The sequence below is a fragment of the Megascapheus bottae genome, chromosome 24 (genome assembly GCF_031878675.1).
Source record: "Megascapheus bottae isolate mThoBot1 chromosome 24, mThoBot2.hap1, whole genome shotgun sequence".
In the NCBI taxonomy this organism is placed as follows: domain Eukaryota; kingdom Metazoa; phylum Chordata; class Mammalia; order Rodentia; family Geomyidae; genus Megascapheus; species Megascapheus bottae.
In genome coordinates this window covers 5,538,197-5,560,968 of record NC_143532.1, presented here as the reverse complement: position 1 = coordinate 5,560,968, position 22,772 = coordinate 5,538,197, and the positions used below count along the sequence as shown (strand labels likewise).

At 46.6% G+C, this 22,772-nt stretch overlaps 1 protein-coding gene and 1 long non-coding RNA gene across 4 annotated transcripts in view; both read left to right on the top strand.

Moving 5' to 3' along the window:
* Positions 1-22,772, top strand: part of Wwox (WW domain containing oxidoreductase) — a 690,264-nt gene that overhangs the window by 546,220 nt on the left and 121,272 nt on the right. The gene's annotated exons all lie outside the window — the stretch shown is intronic.
* On the top strand, positions 589-3,926 carry LOC150046833 (uncharacterized). The gene is made up of 4 exons (XR_016539475.1): positions 589-1,135; positions 3,092-3,197; positions 3,303-3,438; positions 3,822-3,926. It is a non-coding gene; the product is annotated as an uncharacterized LOC150046833 (long non-coding RNA).

Here is a 22,772-nt window from a genome sequence, read left to right as displayed (position 1 = left end):
GGGGAGGAGCAGGAACAGGACGTGATCTCACACGTGTGGAGTGTGCCACACACACACACACACACACACACACACACACACACACAGGGAATGTCACACAGATGCTCGCTTTTCATCTTCCCAAGTCACCACCTACCCCACACTTGATGGGCATGGAACAAGCACTTTTCTGGTGGATTCTCCTGGTTTTCTAGGTCAGGATTTGGATAAGGCATGGCCTGGTTCCTCCTACGATTCCAGTGCCACTGGTGGAGTTTGGTTAATGCTATGCAGGAGACCGGAAGTACTGGCCTGAGAGGATTCTTCCCACACGTCCCAGTTCTTTGTCTGGGAGAGCAGCCTTTGGAGACTCTTTTCCACTTGCACAACAGACACGGTGTGGTCTTTCCTAGGCTGGATTCACAGAGTCATTTCCAGTTACCGTGAGGGGACATTGTCACCACTGGCTTCCATTTGGGAAGCCATGGCACCATGATTCAAGAAAGGGGGCCATAGACCCCACCACAATGGAAAAAGTATTTTAGAATGTACAGTTGAATGTTATGTCAGCCATCTCTACCTGCAGCAGACAGTTCCAGGAACGAGAACCCGGATTTTGCTTGACTTGCTCAGCCTCACCTCGCAGAGCCTGCTAGTTCATTTTCCATCATGGCGACAAAGCATCTGAGATACACAACTTGGGAAGATTTATTTTCTGCTCACGGTTTCACAGCGCAGTCAGCTGACCTTTATTCCTCTCAAGCAGATCCTTTTGGAAGGCTGTGGCGGAACAGAACTGCTCACCTCATGGCAGCCAGGAAATAGACGCAGTAGAGAGACACGCGTGCCTTACAGTCCATCCTTCTAAAACACTCCCCACTCCAGTACCCTGCTTCCTTCCACTAGGCTCCTCTCCTACTGCCCACCGCTTCCCAGTTACGCCACTGAAGTGTTAAACCGTCGCCACATCCATCCATCGACGAGGCGAGTCATCCACTCACCGTCCAAGCCGAGGGAAGGACCTTCAACCCGTGACCTTCTCAGGAAGCCATTTCACATCCAAACCCACGGCACATGCCCAGCAATGACCCGAGCACAGCTAACGCTGAGCCAACTGACAGATCATCAGCCAGCTCATGGATGCTTCGCCACTGGGGTAACAGAGAATCCCTTGGCATGGGCCAGGCCCGCTCGACTCCTTCTCATTTTCCATTGGCTCTGGAGTGTAGGAACAGAGCTGAGAAATACATGGTGCAGTCAAAGCTGTGGTTAGTGGCAGCCCTCGTGAGTGCCAGCCAGGTCCTGGTTTCTGTTATAGGTGGGGTTACCGTGAGCCTGTGGTGCAGTCAGCATTCCCAGCCTTGGGCCCTCTGCCTGCTGTGTCCTCTCCCCTCTTAAATATCCTTTGAGGCCCCCTAGGTCAGGCCTACCCTGACTTCTGTTTACATTGGTGCAGAGTAAGGGCTCGTTACATTCTGGGACTTTCTCAGGAAGGTATTAAATGTGTTTTGAAATGACTTGAAAGTCCAGCTGTGTATGCTTTAGTTTTATATTTAGCCTTAAATTAGAGACTCCATATACCTCAAGTAATAAAAAGGCCCAGCAGGGCCTCAGGTTTTCCTTACGTTTGCCCGGGCTGGGCACGCTGGTGAGAGATTTTATTATTTCTAATTTGAGGGGTTTAATTCCACTGCTTAATTCTGGCCTTAATGCTGTTCGCAGTCCCCATTTTGAATCGCAAAAAGGAATTACCCTTGTTTTCTCTTGACTTAACTGTAATAAAAGTGAAGGGTGAGGGAGTAGAAGTGAGCACAAACTCGCCTGTCCGACTCTGCCTGGGGTGCCATGAGGCAGGGAGTCCTTTAGGGAAACTGAGGCTCAGGACAAGCTCCCGGTCCTGCCTTCCACTGTTGCTCAGCTTGGCTCTGAGCAAGATGAGAGATGGAGAACTGTCTTGAGTTTGGCCTATAGGTTGTCACTTGGTCCCCTGTTCAGTGTCTGAAGGGGTCATCACAGGCCCAGGTCTAAGACTCCTCTCCTACCCTTGGAAGGAGCTGGAACAGACTAGTCCTCTGGCTCCATCCCAGGCTAAGGGACGAGTCACAGAGCAAGAAGCTGGCGGCAAGGGGTGATGGCATAGAACATTAATTTCATGAGCTACTTTATCAAGGGTCCCAAACTGGGTGACTCCAAAGATGAGAACTAAAGTTTTCTGTCTTGGAGGCCAGATGCCACACCTCAAAGAGTGAGTCGGGCTGTGCTAGGAAGGAACAGGTCTTGCCGATCTTTTCCTGGTCTCTCCCTGGGCCTTGGGCGTTTTTCTAGAGGATGTTGGGGATTCAGCCGTGGCCTCGCTCCAGTTTCTACCTCTCTGTTATGTGTTCTTCACAACCCGAGTCCTTCTGCATCTTTCATGACCTTGGGATAAGGGCACACATTACTGGATTTAGGGACCGTGTTATTCCAGGGTGACCTGGAACTGAGAAGAACCCATTTTCCACATGAGGCCTTTTTCTGAGGCTTCAGGTAAACACGTGGTAGGGAAGAGGTCACTTCAACCATGGCACATGGATTCTAGAAGCTGAAGCCCAGGTTGAGAGAGAAGCCCTCCATGCAAACTCTGCTCACTGCTGGTAACGCTTATCCTCCCTGGAGTTTTTTCTTTTTGTTTTTTCTGTATGTGGTTTTGTTTTATTCATCTGTTTTCAGGCAGGGACTGGTGTTTGAATCCAGTATCTGGGTGCTGTCTTTTAGCTTTTTCACATGAGTCTGGCGCTCTCCCACTAGAGCCACAGCTCCACTTCTGGCTTTTTGGTGGTTAATTGGTGATAGGAGACCCATAGACTTTCCTGCCTGTCTGGCTTCAAACTGAGAGCCACAGATCTCAGTCTTTTCGGTAGCTAGTATTACAGGCATGAGCTTGGAGGCATGTTTTGATTCTTTCTTTCTGCTTCTGTCTGCATCCTCTTCTTAAAGCCTCACATGAGTTCTCATGAGCTACTTCGAGGCCCATGGATCTCAGCGTCACAGGCATCGTGTGCTCGCATGTTGATAGCTGGCGACACTGCCCTGTATTTGGTGTTTACTTGGCATCCCCTTGTCCTTCCACCAGGTCCATCTCTGTGTGTTACATCACACAGCCATATTAACCCATCACAGTCAAATTGGACAAGCCATCCGAAGTCAGATGGGAGCTTCCGGAAGCCAAGCAATTGCAGGTTCATTTGTGACTTTTATTATCTCACGTCTTCTTATTTTCTTTGAGCCAAATTGCCTCCTACCACAGAGAAGGCTGGAGTCCTCTTTATTCTTCTTTTCCTCAGCACATCCGCCACTCTCCCAGGTGTTTGTAATCACATATTTTTCATTTGGTGTCTGCATCCAGCGACATGGATCCAGCGACATGAACACCAGAAACGCCTCCTCCCTCGAGAGGGGGAGAAAGATGCTCAGCAATCTGTAAGGATTTTTCCTCTCCTGCTCTTGTCAGCTGGCATGCGATACGCTTCCCAGGCAGTAATTTAGAGACTGTCAATTCCTGAGAGCCGCTGGGGAGCGGAGAAATCACTGTAGCCTGGCTTGGGTCTCAGAGCTGGCAGGGAGTAGCTGGCTCTCTGGGCAGGGCTCAGCCTCTGTAAGGAAGACTCTGGGTTTTGTCAAATTTGAACCGTTTCTCGGAGATGGGACGTTGGGAGGAGTTGTTGCATGGTAGCATGTCGGGGCTAAGGCAAGCCGTGCCTGGCGTGTGATTTATACCCAAATCTGCTTCCCTGGGTTGTGCCTCTGACTGCAGCCAGCCCTGCGTGCATTATTAATGTTTTCCTGTTTCCCCTTGTCCCTAGATGGAAAATCCACTTTGGAGCCTTTGAAATTTTCTCAAGATGTCAGTGCTTTTCTACATCATCCCCTCATTTTCCACACTAGAATAAAAAAAAATATGTAAACGTTGTGACAAATCAAACCGCTATTGCAAACCCTACCAAGACTGTTGTTTGTTGAGTGATTCGGACTCAGGGTTTGAACTCAGAACCTTGATAGGCAAGCACTCCACAACTTGAGCTACAACCTCCACTCTGCTTTGCTTGCTTGCTAGCCTAATTGGTTTGTTTGTTTGTTTTATGGATAAGATCTCTCATTTCTGCCCAGGGCCACCCTTGAACTGAAATCCTTTTATCTTAACCACTCCTACTCCTACCACCCTCTCACAGTTGGGATCACAGGCGTGTACCACACTGCCTGGCCCAGAGATTTCCCATTAGAGGATTCTCTTAGAGGATCTCCAGATGAGAATACAACTCAATTCCTCACTGCTGCCTCTTGTGAATCCAGCAAATTCCCACAGCTCGTGTGTTTTATGGATCCCACTTCTAGGCCGCATTCCTTCAAAGCAGGCCTTGCATCTCCAGTTCTGGGCACAGAGAAACCAAGGTACAGCGATGAAAGCTGCTTTCTCCAGAGTGCACAGCTGGTGAGTGGGCTTGAGTCCAGCTTGGTCTGACTCCAAGGTCACTTTGTTTTACTTTTATTCCATTCTGTTTCTTGCTTTTTGTTCCCTGTGCCTTTATCCAGTTCTCTCTCCCGAGCTCTTAGCAAGTTCCACCCGCTTTGATGAGCATTTATTTTGTGCCCCTTGCCTGGATGTACCCCTGCTTTGTGATGCTTAGGGGAAGAATACATCCATCACAAACATGAGGGAGAAAGCAGCCAACTGTGGCTCAAACTGGGTTTCTTCCTCATTCAGACCCACCCTCCGTTGCTCAAAGTTGGAGGCATCAGAGGCCATCAGACATTTCTATTTCTCTGAGATTTGCCGCCAGACCTTTAGAGGCAGCGCTACCCTACTCTAGGTAGAGTTCTAAGCGCCAGTCAGAAGACAGTGCATGCACCAAGGCCCGACTTCCTTCCCAGGATGGTTTAAAGAGTCTGAGGGACTTCAGAGTCAGAAGAAATTTAGCTGTGAAATTCCAGCTCCTCTACTTTATTTTCACCAGCTGTGTGACCTTGCTCAGGTTATTTGCTGTGTTTCCCACCACCCGCCACCGCCCCCCCCCCCCAGACTTGTTTTTCCCTTCCTTGAAAAGGGAAGAACATTCTTCTAAGATTAAACTTGAGGGGTCGGGCCTGCCATCCCAGCCACACTAGAGGGGAGGTACAGGTAGAAGGACGCCATCAGAAGATTAACCAAAGCCCAGAGGGGTAGGGGTATGGCTCTGCTCTTGTTAGCAAGGAAGGCCTTCTGTTCAAACCCCAAATGAAATGAACGACCCCGACTGCCTATTGCAGAGTAGATATTCAAAAAATGCCATCCTCTTCTTTGCTTTCCCTTCCAAGAGTGAGTTGCTTTTGCCAAGGAGATCACCACGTGGAGGAAGAAGGCTGGTCCATGCCGCTGCCACTGTTAGGCTGGGTCTTCCAGTCTGTGGCCAGAGCTGCAGGCATAGTTGGTGGCTTCTTCCATAGGTTCTTCTTTTCTCCCTTCCCTGCCACGTGACTCCTCCCTATTCTCTGACTTCCCCATGTATCCTGGGAGAAGGAACAAATATCGACGATTTTATTATCTTCCCTCTTCTTCAGGTCCACTTCAGCGACCCAGGCATTCTTAGAAGCTGGCCTCACCTCCTGGTTTTTAAAGAAACTGTTAGTCAAGCATCTCTGTGTTCAAGAATACCATTAATCTTGCAGTCTCCCTTGTGCTTGTTAGAAAGGCCCTCTACTTGAGCCCTTTCTGCTTTAGTTCATTTTCAAATAGTGTATATTTCTTTCTTGCATGGCACCTGACGAGCACCTCTACGTTCCTATCTCTGTGTAGTTGAGAATGACAGACATGAAGCACCCCAGCGGGCTATTTGTTGAGATGGGGTATTGCTATCTAACTGTTTGCCCAGGTTGACCTCTAACCATGACCTTCCCGTCTCTGTCTCTTGCATGGTTGGTATTACAGACATGAGCCACCATGCCAGATCTTAGTTTATCTTCTTTCCCAGACTGGCTTTTCTACCTCTGATCTTGCTGTGGCTGCCATAGTATATCTTCAAGGCCATTGCTCATCAAGTAGCCATTTGTCTCAAGTTTGGGTATTCACATTTACCTGCGCCCCGTTGCCACCCACTCTCACGCCCATTCCCCCCATTCTAAGGCTACTCTGTGTGACCACATCACAGCAGATCGGTAAGAAGATCCATAGAAGGTGTTGCCTTCAAGATTCCAGTGACCAGAGCAGCTAGTCTACCGATCGGAAATGAATGAAACCAGCTATATATGTCTTCTGAAGAGGCATTTTCTTTTTTCTCAGGAACATGAACTTTGGTTCGCTGGGTGGTATTGCCTTCAAAACTAAATTAGGAAGACTAACATGAACTCTACCACTAATCACAGGCAGGGTAGGTGATTTGTCTCTGAATTATCTCTAGGTCTCTGTCCATCCATCCCATACCTAGCACACAAAAATTAGAGGTGGGCTAGAGCAAGGATTGGCAAACTGTTCTTCTGTAAAGAGCCAGATGGTAAATATTGTAAAATATTGTAGGGTTGGTGGGTAACTCTCCCCTTAGAATACAGACACAGTGATGGACCATACATAATGAATGGTCATAGGGCTGTTCCAATAAGACCTTACTAAGATGTGCGTTTTATGCCATAAAATCACATTCTTTGTGTGTATGGGTGTTGGTACTTGGGCTTGAAATCAGGGCCTCCTTCTCTGGTTTAAGTTTTTACATTGAAGGCTGGTTCTCTACCACTTAAGCTACTGCTCTGCTTACAGCCTTTTGGTGGATAATTACGAAGATTCTCTTGGATTTTTCTGCTCAGATTGGCTTCAAACCATACTCCTCAGATCTCAGCTTTTTGAATAGGTAGGATTATAGCCATGAGTCAATGGTGCCTGGCATAAAATTATATTCTTACTTCAAGGTAGTACAATATGAGTCTTTCGGCATCACAAATCTTGGTTTAGATATTCCCCTCCCCTCACTCCACATTTGCATAGTAAATCACAGATTATACCAAAGGGGAGAGCTGTCTATGAGCAGGCATGGAGGCTGGAAGTCTGTGGGTTGCAGTTTGCTGACATTTAGCTGTCAGGGTTAAAATACATGCAATAAAATAGTAAAATGCATTAAAAAGTTTAAAAGTAGATGAAGTAATAGAAAATACATATTTACAAGCCACAGAATCCTCTCATGATTTGTCTCTGAGTTTCCTGTAGTCAAACTCAAAAAGGGGAAACAAAAAGTCAGATATAAGGCTTATGGCATCTCCTGATTGGAAGACTCTGCCAGGTTAAACATGTTGATAAAGTCTGATTGTCTCACCTGTCTGTTTGTCCTTCTGTCATTGTGCCCCCGCTCACTTTGCCCCCTCTGAGGCTAGTTGTGGAGTATTTGTTCTACTGTGTAAAATCAACAAGCAACCCTTTTCTGGTCTTTGTAATGGTGTAAATTATATCTGACAGTTGTTAATTAAATACCTAGGCATGCTTTGAAGCCAGAGCCAAATAGTGCTCAGTAAACATTATGATTTGTCTGTAATCAATGTGATTTGTATAATTTGTAAGCGATCAGATACTTTATCCAAAAGCAGATTATTGACTTCTGGGCCTATCTTGGGAGAGATTGCCACTTGGTCTGTGTCTACACAGACCCAAGAGAAGAGGAGATTTGACAATGCTCTGATTAATTGAATCAGTGGTTTGGGGAGTGGGCTGTCTGTATTGATCCAATTAAATAGATAATTGTCAGAATTGAGGTCATGTCTATAAGACACCACCATTTCAAAGCCAAAGAGATTGTTTCAAATATATAATGCTCACCCAGTCAATGGGCTGTCTCCGCCACATGAACTCAACCAGAAAGTAACCGATTCCCTGGCACCTGAAACCACAGTCTTTCCTTTGTGCAACAAATGGCTAGGTATTAAACACAGTGCTTTGGAATTTTGTTTCCCATAAACCCAAGTCATTATGCAAATCAAAAATGCAAGACTCAAATGTATGCACTTTAGAGGACAAATTAGAAACAAAGAGATCTACTTGGGTTGGTCATTGGTGGCTCATACCTGTAATTTGAGATCTGAGGATTGTGGTTCAAAGTCAGCTTGGGAAAGAAACAACAGCAAACAGGGGAAAGTGGAGCCGTGGCTCAAAGTAGCACTAGCCTTGAACATAAAAGCCAAGTAAGTGATAACATGAGGCCCTGAGTTCAAACTCCAGTACACACACACACACACACACACACACACACACACACACACACACACACACACACACACACACACACACACACACACACACACACACCAATTGGTGTTCCCATAGCTGAGAGCTGAGGAAACAGTTTCATATTAATCTTGGATAACAGAGGGAGACTCAGGCTCTGAGCTCTTGAGGCTGCAAAATTGTGAGCTCCATGAAGAACAGACCTCTAACTCTTAGTGACTGGTCAACTGGAAAATGTAACAAGCAAAGACAGAAAGCCTGCGTATAATTTCTGCAACAGATTCAGAATGTAAGCCTGTCATACCTTGCTGGTGATTTCAGGTCAGCCAGACATCTCTGAGCCTCTGAGTTCTTACCTAGCTCATGTGAATAAATGTAGCTACCTGTGAATTACAAAGCGGTGCTTCTACCATGAGCACGATGAGGGGCTATGCTAATCCAACCTCATGTGTGTCCCCCTTCACAGTGACAAAAACACCTCCCTCTGCCCACATGGGTACTATAGCAGTAAATGCTGACTAAAGGGCCCCCACAGCCTTCTACTTCCAGCTAGCTTCTGGGGGGGGGCATTTGTCTTTGAAGCAGTCAAATGCAGAAGGCAAGTAGGCAGATAGGAAGGACAGGGAGGCAGAAAAGCCATGACAGTATCATCACCCTAGGAGAGACAGAGACATCACTAGGCTCCCTAGTGGATAAAGGAAAGTGAATGTCATTGGGAAATCACCCGAGAGTTCGTGGGATGTGGTTTGGGGGGGGGCTTGCAGTTACAAATGAGGTGGTCTTATGCACTGGGGCGGGGAGAGACAAATCCATAAACAATCACAGTTGCTTTATGTCTTTATTTCTTCATCTGTCCAGTGGGGATCAGTTCTGTGGAATTAGGAGAATTAAGTAGACCCATCACGAAAATGTAGAGTTGAAAGACCTCCATGGAGCAAGTGGGGAATGGGTGTTAGTTCTCTGTTTTTATTAGCATGTCATTGTTCATGTTGGCTGGGCAGCAAGAGCAAGTTGGACAAGGGTCAATGTAGGTGATAAAATCAGACAATAAATCAGCAGATACAGAAGAGAAAGTTCTGGGTACTGGGAACCAGCCCAGAGACAAGAAGGAGGGCGTTCCTCAAGTGGGTGCTTCGGGGGTCTGCCCTTGGGGATTCACCCTGAGACTGCATGTCCACATTGAGATTTGTGGTGCTTCCTTCTCCCACAACCATATAGGAAAAGTAGCAGACCTGCTGTGTGTAGATTTTTAAAGTAAAGGACTATGTTAATGAGCTTAGCTTGACAAGGAGCTGAGGGGATTCTTGACATCAAATGGTGGGTAACTAAATAGGTCACCCCAAGTTATGCAGCATGAACGGAAAGCCAAAGGGGAGGCAGGGAGCCCACGCTGCAGAGACCTGTTTTCTGAGCAGACAGAGGATGCTTTTTGACCCCATTCCAAGTTGTATCTCAAATGTTGGTATAATGCTTAGCAAGTTCAAGGCTTCATATACGTGTTTATAAGTGTTTGTAAAAAAAAACGAGTGAATGGACCACATGCGTGAAAGGATGGTGAAAAGCCATTCTGTAGATCCATTTGCAGTCACATAAGAAAATATCCATCATTTCTAGTGAAAACAACTCACAAATGTTTCCAGTGGTCAATAGGGATGTAAGTTTCAGTTAGAGTTTAGTAGTGTCTCTGTGGTCCGAAGTCAGATCTTCTGTCAGGATTTCCCGCAGACCTTGGGGTGAAGAACCCTGCTCTAGGCCATGTTCAGTAATGCTAGCTGTAGGAAAGAGAATAGTGCCGGGTCTGCAGAGGCTGGAAGTTTCTGGGCACTGACTGGCTCCTCCTCCTCCAGTCCTCTAGAGGCAAGTGGTCACATGACTTCCTTTCTTGGGCACCCAGTCAGAGCTGCACAATGATGCCAATGGCTAGGAAAGGGGCAGAGAGAAGCAAAAATTTCTGGGGTGAAAGCCACATCCCTGACAAGGGAGACCTCAAAGCAAGGACCTACACCTGACATCAGAGGGAGACCATAGGACCAGGGAGGAAGCCAGGGTCCCAGACTGGCTTCAGGGGTAGATGGTGACAGGTGACCAGGGCACAGGGCAGGCGGGCACTACATACAGGGCTCGGGGACCTCAGAGTGAGCTGTCACACACAAGTCCCAGTCTCAGTCTGGCCCTCTGTCATTTCTAGGCCATATCTCAGCGGTGGATAAATAGAGTGGTCTCTTTAAATTTTGTCCCTGTCTCCTCTTCCAGCCTTCTCAGAGGAGCTCAGTCCTGTTACAGTCCAGCAGCGTATGCTCCTGATGGTTCTCCATTCTCTCTCCAATGAAAATGCTTGCAGGACAAAGGGGGACGGGGAAGCGATCAGACTCGGGACGTCAGTCCCCGTTTTAATTACAAGTGTCCGTGGCAGTGGCATTCATATAATTGGGGGGCTGATCTATGCCAGATAATAAGCACAGCTCCCCGGCAGCCTGGAACTGGGGTGGCGCATGTGAATGGTTCTGTTCTGAAACGTCCAGGGAATGGGGGTGGGGGAGGCGCTGCCCACGATAGGATTGGCTTCCACTTTGAATCTTGCTTTTCTGGGGTTTGTCTACAAGTTCACCCCTTCCCTTCTTTCTTAACATCTGGCAAATGCATCTGATAACAGTGTCCACCCAGGGTGGTGGGCATTGTGTAGAATTAACTACGATGATATAAATCAAACATTTAGCACAGTAGTGGGTATGTAGCAACCGCACTGACAGCTTATAGGAAAAAAAAAATAATACCACCACCATAACTATTGTAGCAACAATCATGTTCATCTCTGGACTCCATTTGAGGAGGGGGAATGTAGCCCAGGGGCTTTGTCATTGCATACATGTACACGCTTGACCTAACGGGAAACTTGAAAGCAATGGATAAGAATGCAGTCCATCTTCCTAAAGGCCCCTGTGCAGCGCCATACAAGAATTACTGCTCCCTCTTTGCACCTATGCCTGGTATTTCTCTGTTGAATGCTGCATGCTTTCTAGACCCATGATCGAGTGACTGCCAAGCCTTTGTGGGATGACTCTGGGAAAGATGAGGGTTGAGTATGGATGCTCGAGTGATGGGCTCGGGGGTGTGTGCTCAGTCACTTTTGGGATGATATCTGTCCGGGTAGGGTGACGAGGCTGGACTGCTTGGGAGGTCTGAATGGGCAGCGACCACCTGGTCCGGGGGTGGGGGGAGGGGGGTAAGGAGTAAGAGGCTGTGATCTATGCATCGTTTACGTGGTTCCATGAGTCTGGAAACGACCAACACTCATAAGCCAAGGAAACCCAAGAGAAAATTCACATGCTGTGGATAAGAAACAGAACAGACAAGGCACAGCCACAAAAATCAAGAGGGCTTTGGGAGTTACCTGGGGCTGGGCAAGGCAGGAAGGAGGGTGAGTTCTGAAGGGAGTTGCTGTTTCTTTGGAGGTGGCAAACTTGCTAGAGTTACACAGTGGTGATATCTGCCACGTGAACACAGTAAAGATGACCAAACTAAACACTTTCAGAAGGGGTGACTTCATTTATGCTATTATTGTTATTGTTATTATTATTATTATTTATTGCTTTCCTGGGGAATATTGCTGACACCAGTGTACATTGTAATATACCTTTCTTTCAGCCTTTCACACAGGCCTGCATGAAAGGCAGATTTAGAAAATTCAGCTTACATGTTTTTCTCCAAGAGTGGGTTTAGACTATGTTTTCTTCACATTGCCTAGATAATGAACCTGGGTTTGCATGGATAGGTACTAGCAGATGGTTCTCCAGTCTTGAAACCAACTTGCATTGCTGCCTGTCTTGAGATTGCTCTTGTCGGAAGGCTGCAAGTGAATTAATGGCACTTGGCTAGTATGTATCTTTGCATGTTGGGGTACAGGTTGATCTCAACTTGCCCTAGAAAAACAAGTGCAACTAAAATGACATGGAAGCTGGATATGATGGTGTGCATTTCTGTAATCCCAGCACTTGGAGTTAAGATAATCCTGACTAAAGAGAGCTTTCAGACCAGCCTGCACTGCATAGCAAGATCTTATCTCTAAAAACAAAAAGCAAAACAAAACATAAAGTATATATGGGGAATATCCATGTCAAAGGATCATCATGTGGGAATATATTATAAGTGGAATATTTGGATAAACAGGCTTGCCAGAGTTTCTCAGGATGTCACTAAGATAAGTAAAATGAGTAGAAGCCCCAGCCTTTAAATGGGGCCAAACAGCAGGGTGCCAGTGGTTCAAAGCCATCCCAGAAAGGAAAGTCCAGATTCCTATCTCTAAGCTCCAGAAATCTGGAAGTGAAGTTGTGACTAAAGTAGTAGAATACCAGCCTCAAGCCAAAAAGCTCAGGGACAGCACCCAGGCTCTGAGTGAAAGCCCCAGGATCAACACGAAAAGGAAAACAAAAATTAAAGAGGGCCATTGAAGTTCATGAAAACTGTTCTGTTAATTGTTTTCTTTTATAGTTCCTTCAACCCCCCCCCCCAAAAAAAATAAGGGTAGGGAAGTATATATTTTTACATAAAATTGACACTTCTGACTCTGAGAAATTGCTTTTCCTTTAAACTTCAAGCATTGATGCTCTTAATTACACTTTTGAACAAGATTTTACATATTTAATATTTCCTTTAAGAGCTTACAGGAATTTCAATGATTAATTCTACTCTAGATTTATTGGTCTTTTGACTCTCCCTTTAGTATAAAGATTGTAGCTTCAGCCAATGTTGTTTGCTATCTTTAAATTTCAACAGTGCCTTAAATCACATAGCAAAATCCAGAAGGAAGTGTAAAGGCACACAGTCATTTCAGTGGAAGAAAAGGGCCAGGCCTTTGTGTCTTGTATTTTTTTTTCCAGAATCCTGGTGGTGAGGGGTCTGACAGGTCTGAACCATTTTCACCCCTAATCTAATGAGAAAACCATTTCTGACATTGGCCAAACTCTATCTGCCCCCAAAGACGCTATTTATAAGAGTAAACTATTACAAATGGAGCTCAGTGTTAACCAGAACTTTATGAATAAGTAATGAAGTCTAATTTTCCGTTATTATAGCCATTGTTTAAAAATGCATGTCTGCCAGGACATTGTAATGATTTTGTATTACTTAGGAAAACTTTTATGATTCTGCTCCTTTTGTTTTCTTTTGGTGATTATTATTTCTTCCTCACGGTCTCACTTTTCTACGCCTAGGCAGACCTTTTGGAAAATGGTCTAACAAATGTCATCTCTGCTTTTTCCAAAGACTCTGCAGATGCTTCCCAGTGTCCTTTTCCTGAAGTGTTCACCAGGCTCTCCTTTGATGTCTCCAGGCAATCGCATTAGCTGTGATGGCTTAAGATTCCTGCACAAACTCGGCCACAAAGGAGCTGGGGCCCAAGAAAATGTTGGGCAGGCTCCAGGCAACCTTTCATCCAGCAGCTCAGGGGACGATTGTCTCTAAAGACAAAGCCCCCTCCCTGGCCCAATTTGGAATAGCTTGAAAGGGATACTCCCTTGGGTCCTGAATCTTGGGCTTGCTGGGTGTGACAGTGCATGTCTGCAATCCCAGCTAGTCCAGAGTCAAAGGCAAGAGGATTTCAAAAATCAAGGCCAACCCACACGAAATTAGTGAAACCTCATGTCAAAAAAAAAAATGCAAGCAAAGGCCTAGGGGTGTGACTCCTGTAGCCGCACGCTTTACTAGCATTCATGGGGCCTTCGGTTCTATCCCCAGGTCCACAAAGCACCAACAAACACCCTTTGACTAGCTGATGCTTGTCCTGGGACTTTTTGTCATTCCAGTGTTCATGATCACACAATTGTTCTATCTCGCTGCAGACTCTGACATTCTGGAAGAAACCAGCAGAGAAAGTATGTACAGACGGTGCTTTATGCCAAACATCATGGGCATGAGATGGAGGCCCGTGATAGAACCAGCAGAAAGCCCTGAGTTCAAACTCTAGTACCCAGTCTCACAAAAAAAAAAAAAACACGAGCTGTCAAGGGCAGCTGCCAAGCTGTGCAGACATCTCCAGGTCTCTGTCCTCTGCTGGATGAGGATCAATCATTACAGCTCAAGTGAGCTTCTGTGCCAGGGTGGCCACCTGTAGAAGACCCACGGTTGGGTGCTGAACGGTGGCTGGTAGCTGGACCTGTGGGGGACAATGGAGGGCTGGCATCACTACGTGGCGAGGCTGCCCCTGCTTCCTGCTGCTCTTCCTGCCCCATTTAACACTCCCCATGTCCTTCAGCTGCTTCCAGTAGACTGGGATAGGAGACTTGGTATCCCATAAATGAATCTGTGGTGACAGATTCTTGGCCTCTGAAGTCCAAAGTCCATTGAAGTCATTGAGGAAAAGGTGACACTTACCCTATAATAGGAACCCTGAACTACTTCTATCCAGGTGCCTTCCTGCCTGCCTTCCTTCCCTCCTTCTCTTTCTCTTTCCCTCCCTCCCTCTCTCCCTTTTTAAGATTTAAGTTCAATTGTATCTTCTATAAAACGTACTCACCCAGAGGTTTTCCACACTTCCCGCCTCTCACCAGCATCCTGTGGTGCCCGCTGTTGAGCGCAGCCAGCCACGCCCCGAATGGTCACTCTGGGAGAAGGTTAAGTTGCGGTTCATGGGCGAGGCCGAGTCCACGTAGGCTGCGCAGTCTGCTGGCATTGGGCAGCACCCCGAGTGCAGGGTCTTTGATGACACTCTCCTGACACTTCTCCTATTCATCTTCTTCTCCCTCCATTGGCAACGCCCTCCCTACAGCTCTGGGGAGAAGCATCCATGCCCCCCCCCAAAAATTTCCCCATGCCCACTGAAAAAGTATCTCCCTGTCTCAGGAAGAGGCACTCTCTGTACATGAAAAGGCATCTTTGTTAGTAATGAGGGTCATTTTCCCCTCCTCCACTTGGGCATTCTACGCGCTCTGATAGGATTCTGTAAGTAGTGGGATTGTATGCAAACCATCAGAATGCACCAGGCATGATGGCATTTTCCCCAAGGTGGGTGCTGCCTGCCCGAAATCTGCTGCCCTCAGTTCTCCTGAGCCACGCCATGGTTGGGCCCTGTGCCTTCGGGTGCCCTGAGCTCAATTCTCACATATTTATCCCATACAAGATTTCCTGAATCATTCCCCAATGTATTTATCTTTTCTATAGCCAACAGCAGAGATCCTTCAGTGGCTTTTTCTTTCTCCACCCACCCTTTTTTTTTTAAGGAAAAAATGTTTAATTACTTAAAACATACTTCTCTGATCAGGGGAGACTCACAGTGCTCAGAGCATTTGTTTATTAAAATAGTGTAAGTTATAAGAAGGAATTATTCTGGTATCTCTAGACATGCCTCCATCATTCTAAGCAGCCAATGAAGCAAAGCGTGGTCTTTGACATATTATTTCTTTTAAAAAGATGATATAACAGATTTATAGGATGGTAGTTTTTGTGCTGGCACTGGGGTTTGAACTCAGGGCTTTGTTTTCTTTCTTGGCTGTTTTGCTCAAGGCTAGCACTCTGATATTTGTACCATAGTTCTAGTTCTAGATTTTTGTTCATTAACTGCACTTAAGTCGCACAGATTTTTTTTTCTGCCTAATCTGGCTTTGAACTTGTAACTTTAGATCTCAGTCTTCTGAGTTGCTGGGAGTATTACTAAGAGAGAGTAAAGGCAAATGCATAATATGCATGAACATTATTCATTTCCCTGTAATTCATTAGTGGATAATTCCATTCTAGATCATTTAAACTTTTGGGAGAATGTTTATGTAAAATATTTTATTTTAATATTTAATAAAACCAAGAAATCATAGATAGAAATAACATACAAAAGGCGATTACACATGTATCATATATTTTTAATGATTAGATATAAGTAAGTACACATATCTACACAAAGAAATCATATATACATGAATTTCTCTGGGCGACACTAGTGACAATTTATCGGGATAAACAAGGCTGAGTGTCACCTTTCTGGTCTCAGCTGCAATCTTGGGAATGCAATCCCTCTTTCCTTCCTTTGTTTTCCAGCAGTGGTCGTACAATGCTAGAAAGTTCTAGACAGTCTAGAAGGTGGAAACACAACTAATAGGCTGATGGTACCAGAAGGTGACTAAGAGAGTCACCTTCGTGACTTACTCATTAATGGAGGTTGAGTGCCAGCGGGTGGGCGCTGGCTGTCCCTTTCTAGCTCATGACTGGGTTGAACTGCGTCTGCTCAGCAGAAGCTATGACTTCCTATAGAATCTCTGTAGTGTCCCACGGGCCTTAAAGGCCCATCACATGCGATGCTGCCAGCGTCCCTTCACTGGTGGCTTGCAGGATAAGTGTGTCTTTTCCTTGCTGTCTACTCAGCCTGCTCGGTACAATGCTGTGAGGTGGGCGTTCCGGTCACAGCAGTGTCACATGTCCCTCTCGCCATCCTTCTCTCCACTTCTGCCTCCCCACATTCACGGCTACTTGGCTCTTTGGAAGAGCCCTTAGACCTCCTTGCTCCAGTTTCTGAAGTTAGACTCAAACGCTGCAGCTCATTTCCTCCCCACCCTGCTGTCCACCGTGGAGTGCCACGCCAGCCCTGACTCCCCCGCTGCCGGACACTTTCCTGAGTTATTAACACTGTTCTCGCAATGAATCAGATGATGGCCTTCACATGCAACTTTGCAATTTAAGTCTCAGTCTTGCCCCACAGAATTATTGCCAATTGATCTCCGTATGACTGTCGGGGATTTCTGCATTATTAATTTTGCACTAGCCTTTTGACAAACCTTCCTTCTGGGCAGCATTCTTCCAGTAGTACCTCTGGGTTTGCCAGTGCCAGTCCCCACCCCCCCACCTAACTATTGGAGCCTTTGGCATCCAAGAACATTGAATACACTCGACATGATTCACTTTGCTCTTTCCCATGATGAGACATTTACCATCCCCATTAACTTGGGAATGACTGTTTGGGACTCTGGTGAAAGACTGTGGGATTGATTATCAATGTCTGCCATGGAACAGTAGATAAGCTTGCTCCCATCTGCTATTAAGGCTCCGTATCAGAAGAGACAATGTTGAACTTTTCCCTAAAAGTGTTACTGTCACATGATTCTAGACTCAGAAGACAACCAGATTCAATGGCAATGTCTCAGGGGTCATTCCATGCAGGTAATAGGGGTGTGTGTGTGTGTGTGTGTGTGTGTGTGTGTGTGTGTGTGTGTATGTGTATGTGTGTGTGTGTGTGTTTTGTTGTTGTTGTTGTTTTTTGCTGTCTCCTTTTCTCAGTTTATCAACCCTTGCCCTCAAATCCCTGACAACATGCTCCAGGCTATACTGTCTGCCCTGGGTTCCTTTCCCTACCCTGACTATGGGGGTTGTTGAGCTCATAGTGGCTTGGTTTTATTTTATGTGATTTGGGGATGTTCTTGGGCTTTCAAGTCAGGGACTCGTTCTTGTTAGAGAGGGGCTTATCATTTGAGCTAGAACCCCAGCCCATTTTTCTTTTTTTGGCTTTATCAATAGCATCTCAAATTTTTGCTCAGGCCATCCTGGACTTATGATATCTGCCATGGAGCTGGACAGACAGGCATATGCCTGCTATTTATTAGCAGGAAATCTTAGTCACATTTTTCCCTGAGTGGGCCTCAAACTTCAGTATTCCTGATTATCTGCCTCCATTATATCTGGGATTTATTATAATTATTATTAAACAAGACCTCCTTTTTCAGTACAGCCCTGTGCAGGCTGTCCTCCAACTTAAGATCTTCCTGCTCCAGCCTTCTGAGTATTGGGATTGCAGGTGTGTACCAACATGCCAGGCATGGACTAGAGGTGCTTTATGGAAATGCTGGTAGATCTGGGAGTGGATTTTAGTGGTGGCACTGAGAGGCTGCACTTGTCATCTGCCAGAGCTCATGGTGCAAATGGATTCTGCTATTGCAGAAGCGGCATTGAAAGGCAACCATTTCCAAGGTCTGCGGTGGTGGAAATGGCCACCTCTCCCGAGCTGAGGCTGCACACACGCTGGCTCCTCCCCGCGGTGCTGTCACCACACTTGTGAGCAAAAGGTGATTAAGTAGGCCCTGGAATCTCAGGAGGGTTGTCCTGGCTCTTGGAGAAGTTGGCTCTGTCTGCGTGCCTGATCAAGTTAAGGTGTTTTACCCCTACAAGGTCAGCCAGACATTTTTAGCTCCAGCCTCCCATATCGTCATCCTCGCCACTGTTTCTACTACAGACTGCAATGCTGCCTGGCTCCCGCCTGTCCTCTGGGTGTCTGGCTGTGCCAACAGAAATGCCAGCTGCGGCTGAAAGGACGGGCCCTCCAGTGCAGCCAGGCACGAGTTCTCGCAGCACTTTTCTGGTACAGTCCCTCCCCCCACAGAACAAGAGAGAGAAAAAAAAAGCTAATCGACGCAGGATAGCGGCAAAGGGGCTGCAGTCTCTGCCAGTTCCCTTGTGAAGAGCCTTCTCTGGCATTCTCTCAGCTTCCCTTCTCAACAATAAACTCCGATGAGTGATTGGTGGGCACAGAGTCCAGCTCAGATGGATCTGTCCCCCTGTGAACTCAGAGCAGGCCCAGAGCCACCTGCCTCCTCCTGGTACCCTGTTGGCCCTCTGTTAATATTTGTGGGATGAACATGGTGTTTGCCTGTAATACCTGTGTTTAGAAGTCTGAGGTACGAGAATTGCAAATTGGAGGTCAGGCTGGGTTCCATAGTGAGACTCCAGTCTCCCTCTCTTGAATGAGTTGGGCGGGGGAAGAGAGACAAGAGAGAGAGAGAGACAGAGAGACAGAGAGAGAGACAGAGAGAGAACAATGCACATGTACGGAAAAAGGTGAGCAGTTTTGCTGAGATATCACTAGACTGATTATAGAGAAATTACAAAATTTTAAATATGATTTTAGATATCTCTTCCATTAGGAAAATTTAAAAAAATAAGGTAGGTTTGTGGAGACAGTAATTTAAAATAACATTTTGTGACCACCGATTTCTGTTGTATAATTTTGCAAATGGAATATTTGCCGTGAAGTGGGTTTCGAATGGCATATAAATATATGCCATATGAGTTGGTATTTAGCCACTACCCAGGTATTCTTGAACTTGTTATTGATTTAAAGAAAATAATAATGAAAATAAAACTCTGGCTGTTTCAGTGTAGCTGGCAGATGTCTCCCACCATGGTATCGGTTTCTTCATATTATTCTCACCCTTCTGTGGATAGCTGTCTGTGCATCTGCTTCCTGGTGGAAGTCCCCCTCCTGTATTTGTCATCTGACTCACTTCCACTCCCTGGAGGAATCGTCTCTTCCAGGAAGCCACCTATGATTATCCGATAGACTGGAGGCTGTCTGGGGTGTAGCGTGGCATAACTACTGTCCTTCTACTCCAGCAAAAGAGTGGCTCTGTTATTAGCCACATGGCCTTGGACCTCACTGTTGATCACATAGTTGGGGCAGGGTAGAAAAAAGTTCATGTTCATTGGACTTACGGCCGGAAGCTGTACTGGACTGGCTGGCTTCTACCTCTCTTCGCTGCTTTTGCCTGACTTCCCATCCTCACTCTCATCCCTCTTGTTCATCAGTGCCCACAGAGCATCAGTAGCCCTTTGCCAGGGCAGGGAGGTGGGAAACACCCACCCCACCTTCTGGGTGGTCAGACCCAGACTTCAAAGCTCCAGAAGGAGGCTGGGGTGTATCTGGGATTTCTTTCTTTCTTTCTCTCTCTCTCTTCTTTCTTCTTTCCTTCCCTTCCTTTGTTGTTGGTTGGTTAGTTAGCTTTGCACTGGGGCTTTAGCTCCCATCATCAAGCTCTTGCTTGACTTTCTCACTCAAGCCTTGTGATTCTACCACTTGAGCCACTGCTCCACTTCTGGCTTCCATGGTGGTTAATTGGAGACAAGAGTCTCGTCGACTTCCTGCTCTTACTGGCTTTGAACCACGCTCTTCAGCTCTCAGCCTCCCGAGTATCTAGGGTGATGGGCACAAGTCATTGTCACCGGGCTTCCTTTGTAGTTTCTATATGCCAGACTTTGGGAAATAAACAGAGTCACCTTCTACCTTGTATGTCTCTGTCTCTGTCCTCTGGGTTGAGCTGTACGCCCCATTCTTCCTAAGTGGTTCCTGATGTGAATGGTTGGCCACAGCTAGTAACCGAGGGCCTGGACTGGGGCTGGAACCTGTGTCTGTGGACCACAAAACCCACACCATCCTGCAGTCTTTCCCAAAGCCAAGGCTTCGCCTCTGGCCGTGGTTGGTCCGCACTCCGTGTCTGACCTTTCAGCCTGGGCATGGCGGGTCAATGACTCGATGCCAAGCAGGGCTGGGAGCCACCTTCTCACCTAATCAATGCAGATCCTTTGCCAGGAGACAGGAGTCTGCTGCTAGAGAGATTGATTCCCTACTTATTTATCTTCCTCTGCCCCATGTAAATTGGTCAGCATGATCCTATTCGCATGATAAAAATCATAATGTCTCAAATTACTTACTCAATAAAATGGGGGTTTGTCTATTATTAGTGATCATTAGGGTTATAATGCAGCATGGAAATTTGGAGCAAATTAACTACACATGCAAGCTGCTGGCTTGTGCACAGTTAATCATACACTTATGGTTCCAAAGAACAGAAGCTTTGCAAGGGGCTTTCAAAAAGACTTTGTGGAAGAAGAATGCAACACCCCTCTCCCTTTTCTCTTCATCTTCTTTCCTCTCCTTAATCTGAATTTCTCAAAAGCATCTTTGTCTGATACACACTGAAATCACAAACAGAAAATCCAGCAGCCCAGAATTATGAATCAAATTCCATTAAAAGTAAGTCTTAATGTACCCAGCCGTGTATTCCTGGGTTTGGGAAGGCTGCATGAGAATTCTACATTGAACCAAGGCCCAAGACTCCTGACCCCCTCATCCTTCTACACCATGCCCATTTGATAAGATGCCTGCTTAGACTTTCTTCTGGAGCCTTTCTGCCTGGTGGTGGTGGCATCACAGGACAGTGTCTGCTGTCAGAGAGAGTTCCTGTCACACCTGGGCAGCTCTGTCTCCTTTGTGGCCTTGCTTCCCGGATCCCGTGGGCAGGTGAGAGGTTCTCACTGCAGTTGCTGGCATCTGATGGTGAGAGAGGCAGAGCTTTGGCAAGTGTAAAAGAAAGTGAAAAACATCTCTGTAGCATTTGTTTCCTGTGAAGGTGCCAGGAAACCTGACAATGAAATGGATGAATCAAAGTAATTAGGAGTGGTAGCATGGTGGTAGAAATTAGATGACAATAATTTTTGCCAGGGTAGTGGTGGGGGAGGAAGGAAAAACAGGGAAGGAAGGGAGGGAGGGAGGGAGGGAGGGAGGGAGGGAGGGAGGGAGGAGAAAGACAGTAGTATTAACTTCAGGAGTAGCTAGGTCCAGGTGCTTAAATGAGATCGGCAAATCTCCTTTGTTCAAGTTTGCTTTCTTCAATGTTAGTGTATTCTAAGGAGACTTAGATGGAATACTCTAGAAACAAAGTACCACTGGACACTTTCAGCTATCTCAGCAGAAGGATAGCTTGCCACTCTACTTGGCACTTTCTGGAGATATCCATGTGTCTCAGTCACTGTGACCAGGAGCTGTGACCCTCTTCACTGAGGAGATCTGGGTTCCATGTTCACTCCCAGGGACCAGAAGTGACAGCAGCCACCCTAAACCATGGTGTGAGAGTCCCAGCCACAGCAGCCTCCCCCCCCACCCCCCGCCCTGCCCCTGGGAGTTCAGAGCACTGTAAGCAAGAGATGACAGTGGGGACTGAGAATGTAAACATCGAATGCCCACGGTGCCCAGGGATGTACAGTCAAGCCTACAGTTTCAACGAATACCCCTGAAGGGCAAAGGAAATTTTGTCTCGAAAATTTGTGGTATCCCAGTGAGGGAATCTGTTAACTGGGCAGCAGAGAAGGAGTCTGATATTTGCAAAGAACAGGGGTTTCGGAGTGTGGCCGACTGGAGTTCAAATGCCAGTGCTTGCCCTCACTAACTGTGTGACCCAAATAACTTCGCCTCCTGAAGGCCTCCGTCTTCCGGTGGGTGAAATGAAACTGGTGATTGGGCCCATTTCACCTAGCTGGTAAGATGAGCAGTGGCAGGATGCATGTGAGGATTTGCATAGCGTCTGCCAACAGCTCAGGGGAAAGGGGGCCCGACGTGCCTCCATGAGCTCTGGAAAATGCAGAGCTCTGTGGAAAGATCTTCCTGTTTGGTGACTTTTCTTCTTTTCTTAACCCAAATTCTGATACTTAGAAAGATTAGTATGGCTTCCCCCAGTTGCACATCAAAATCAAGTACTCCGGCAGTGAACAGATGTGTTCTTCATTCTAGAGCTTCCTGAGGCTGCAGAGTGAAATTTGCAGCCCCTAAGACGCACTGACACCCCCACTGGACATTGGACCCAAATGGGGAGCAAGTAGGAGCCTACTGTCACCCACTAATGACAGCCCCGTTACACAGTCACAGCTCGGAGCACAGGCTGGCTCTCCCTCCAGAGACCTGTGCTTCGTGACCCACGGAGGTGAGAGCAGCCTCTCAATACGGGCAGAGTTGCCACTGACCTCACTTGAGTTGGGCTGTTTATGTTATGTTATGTTA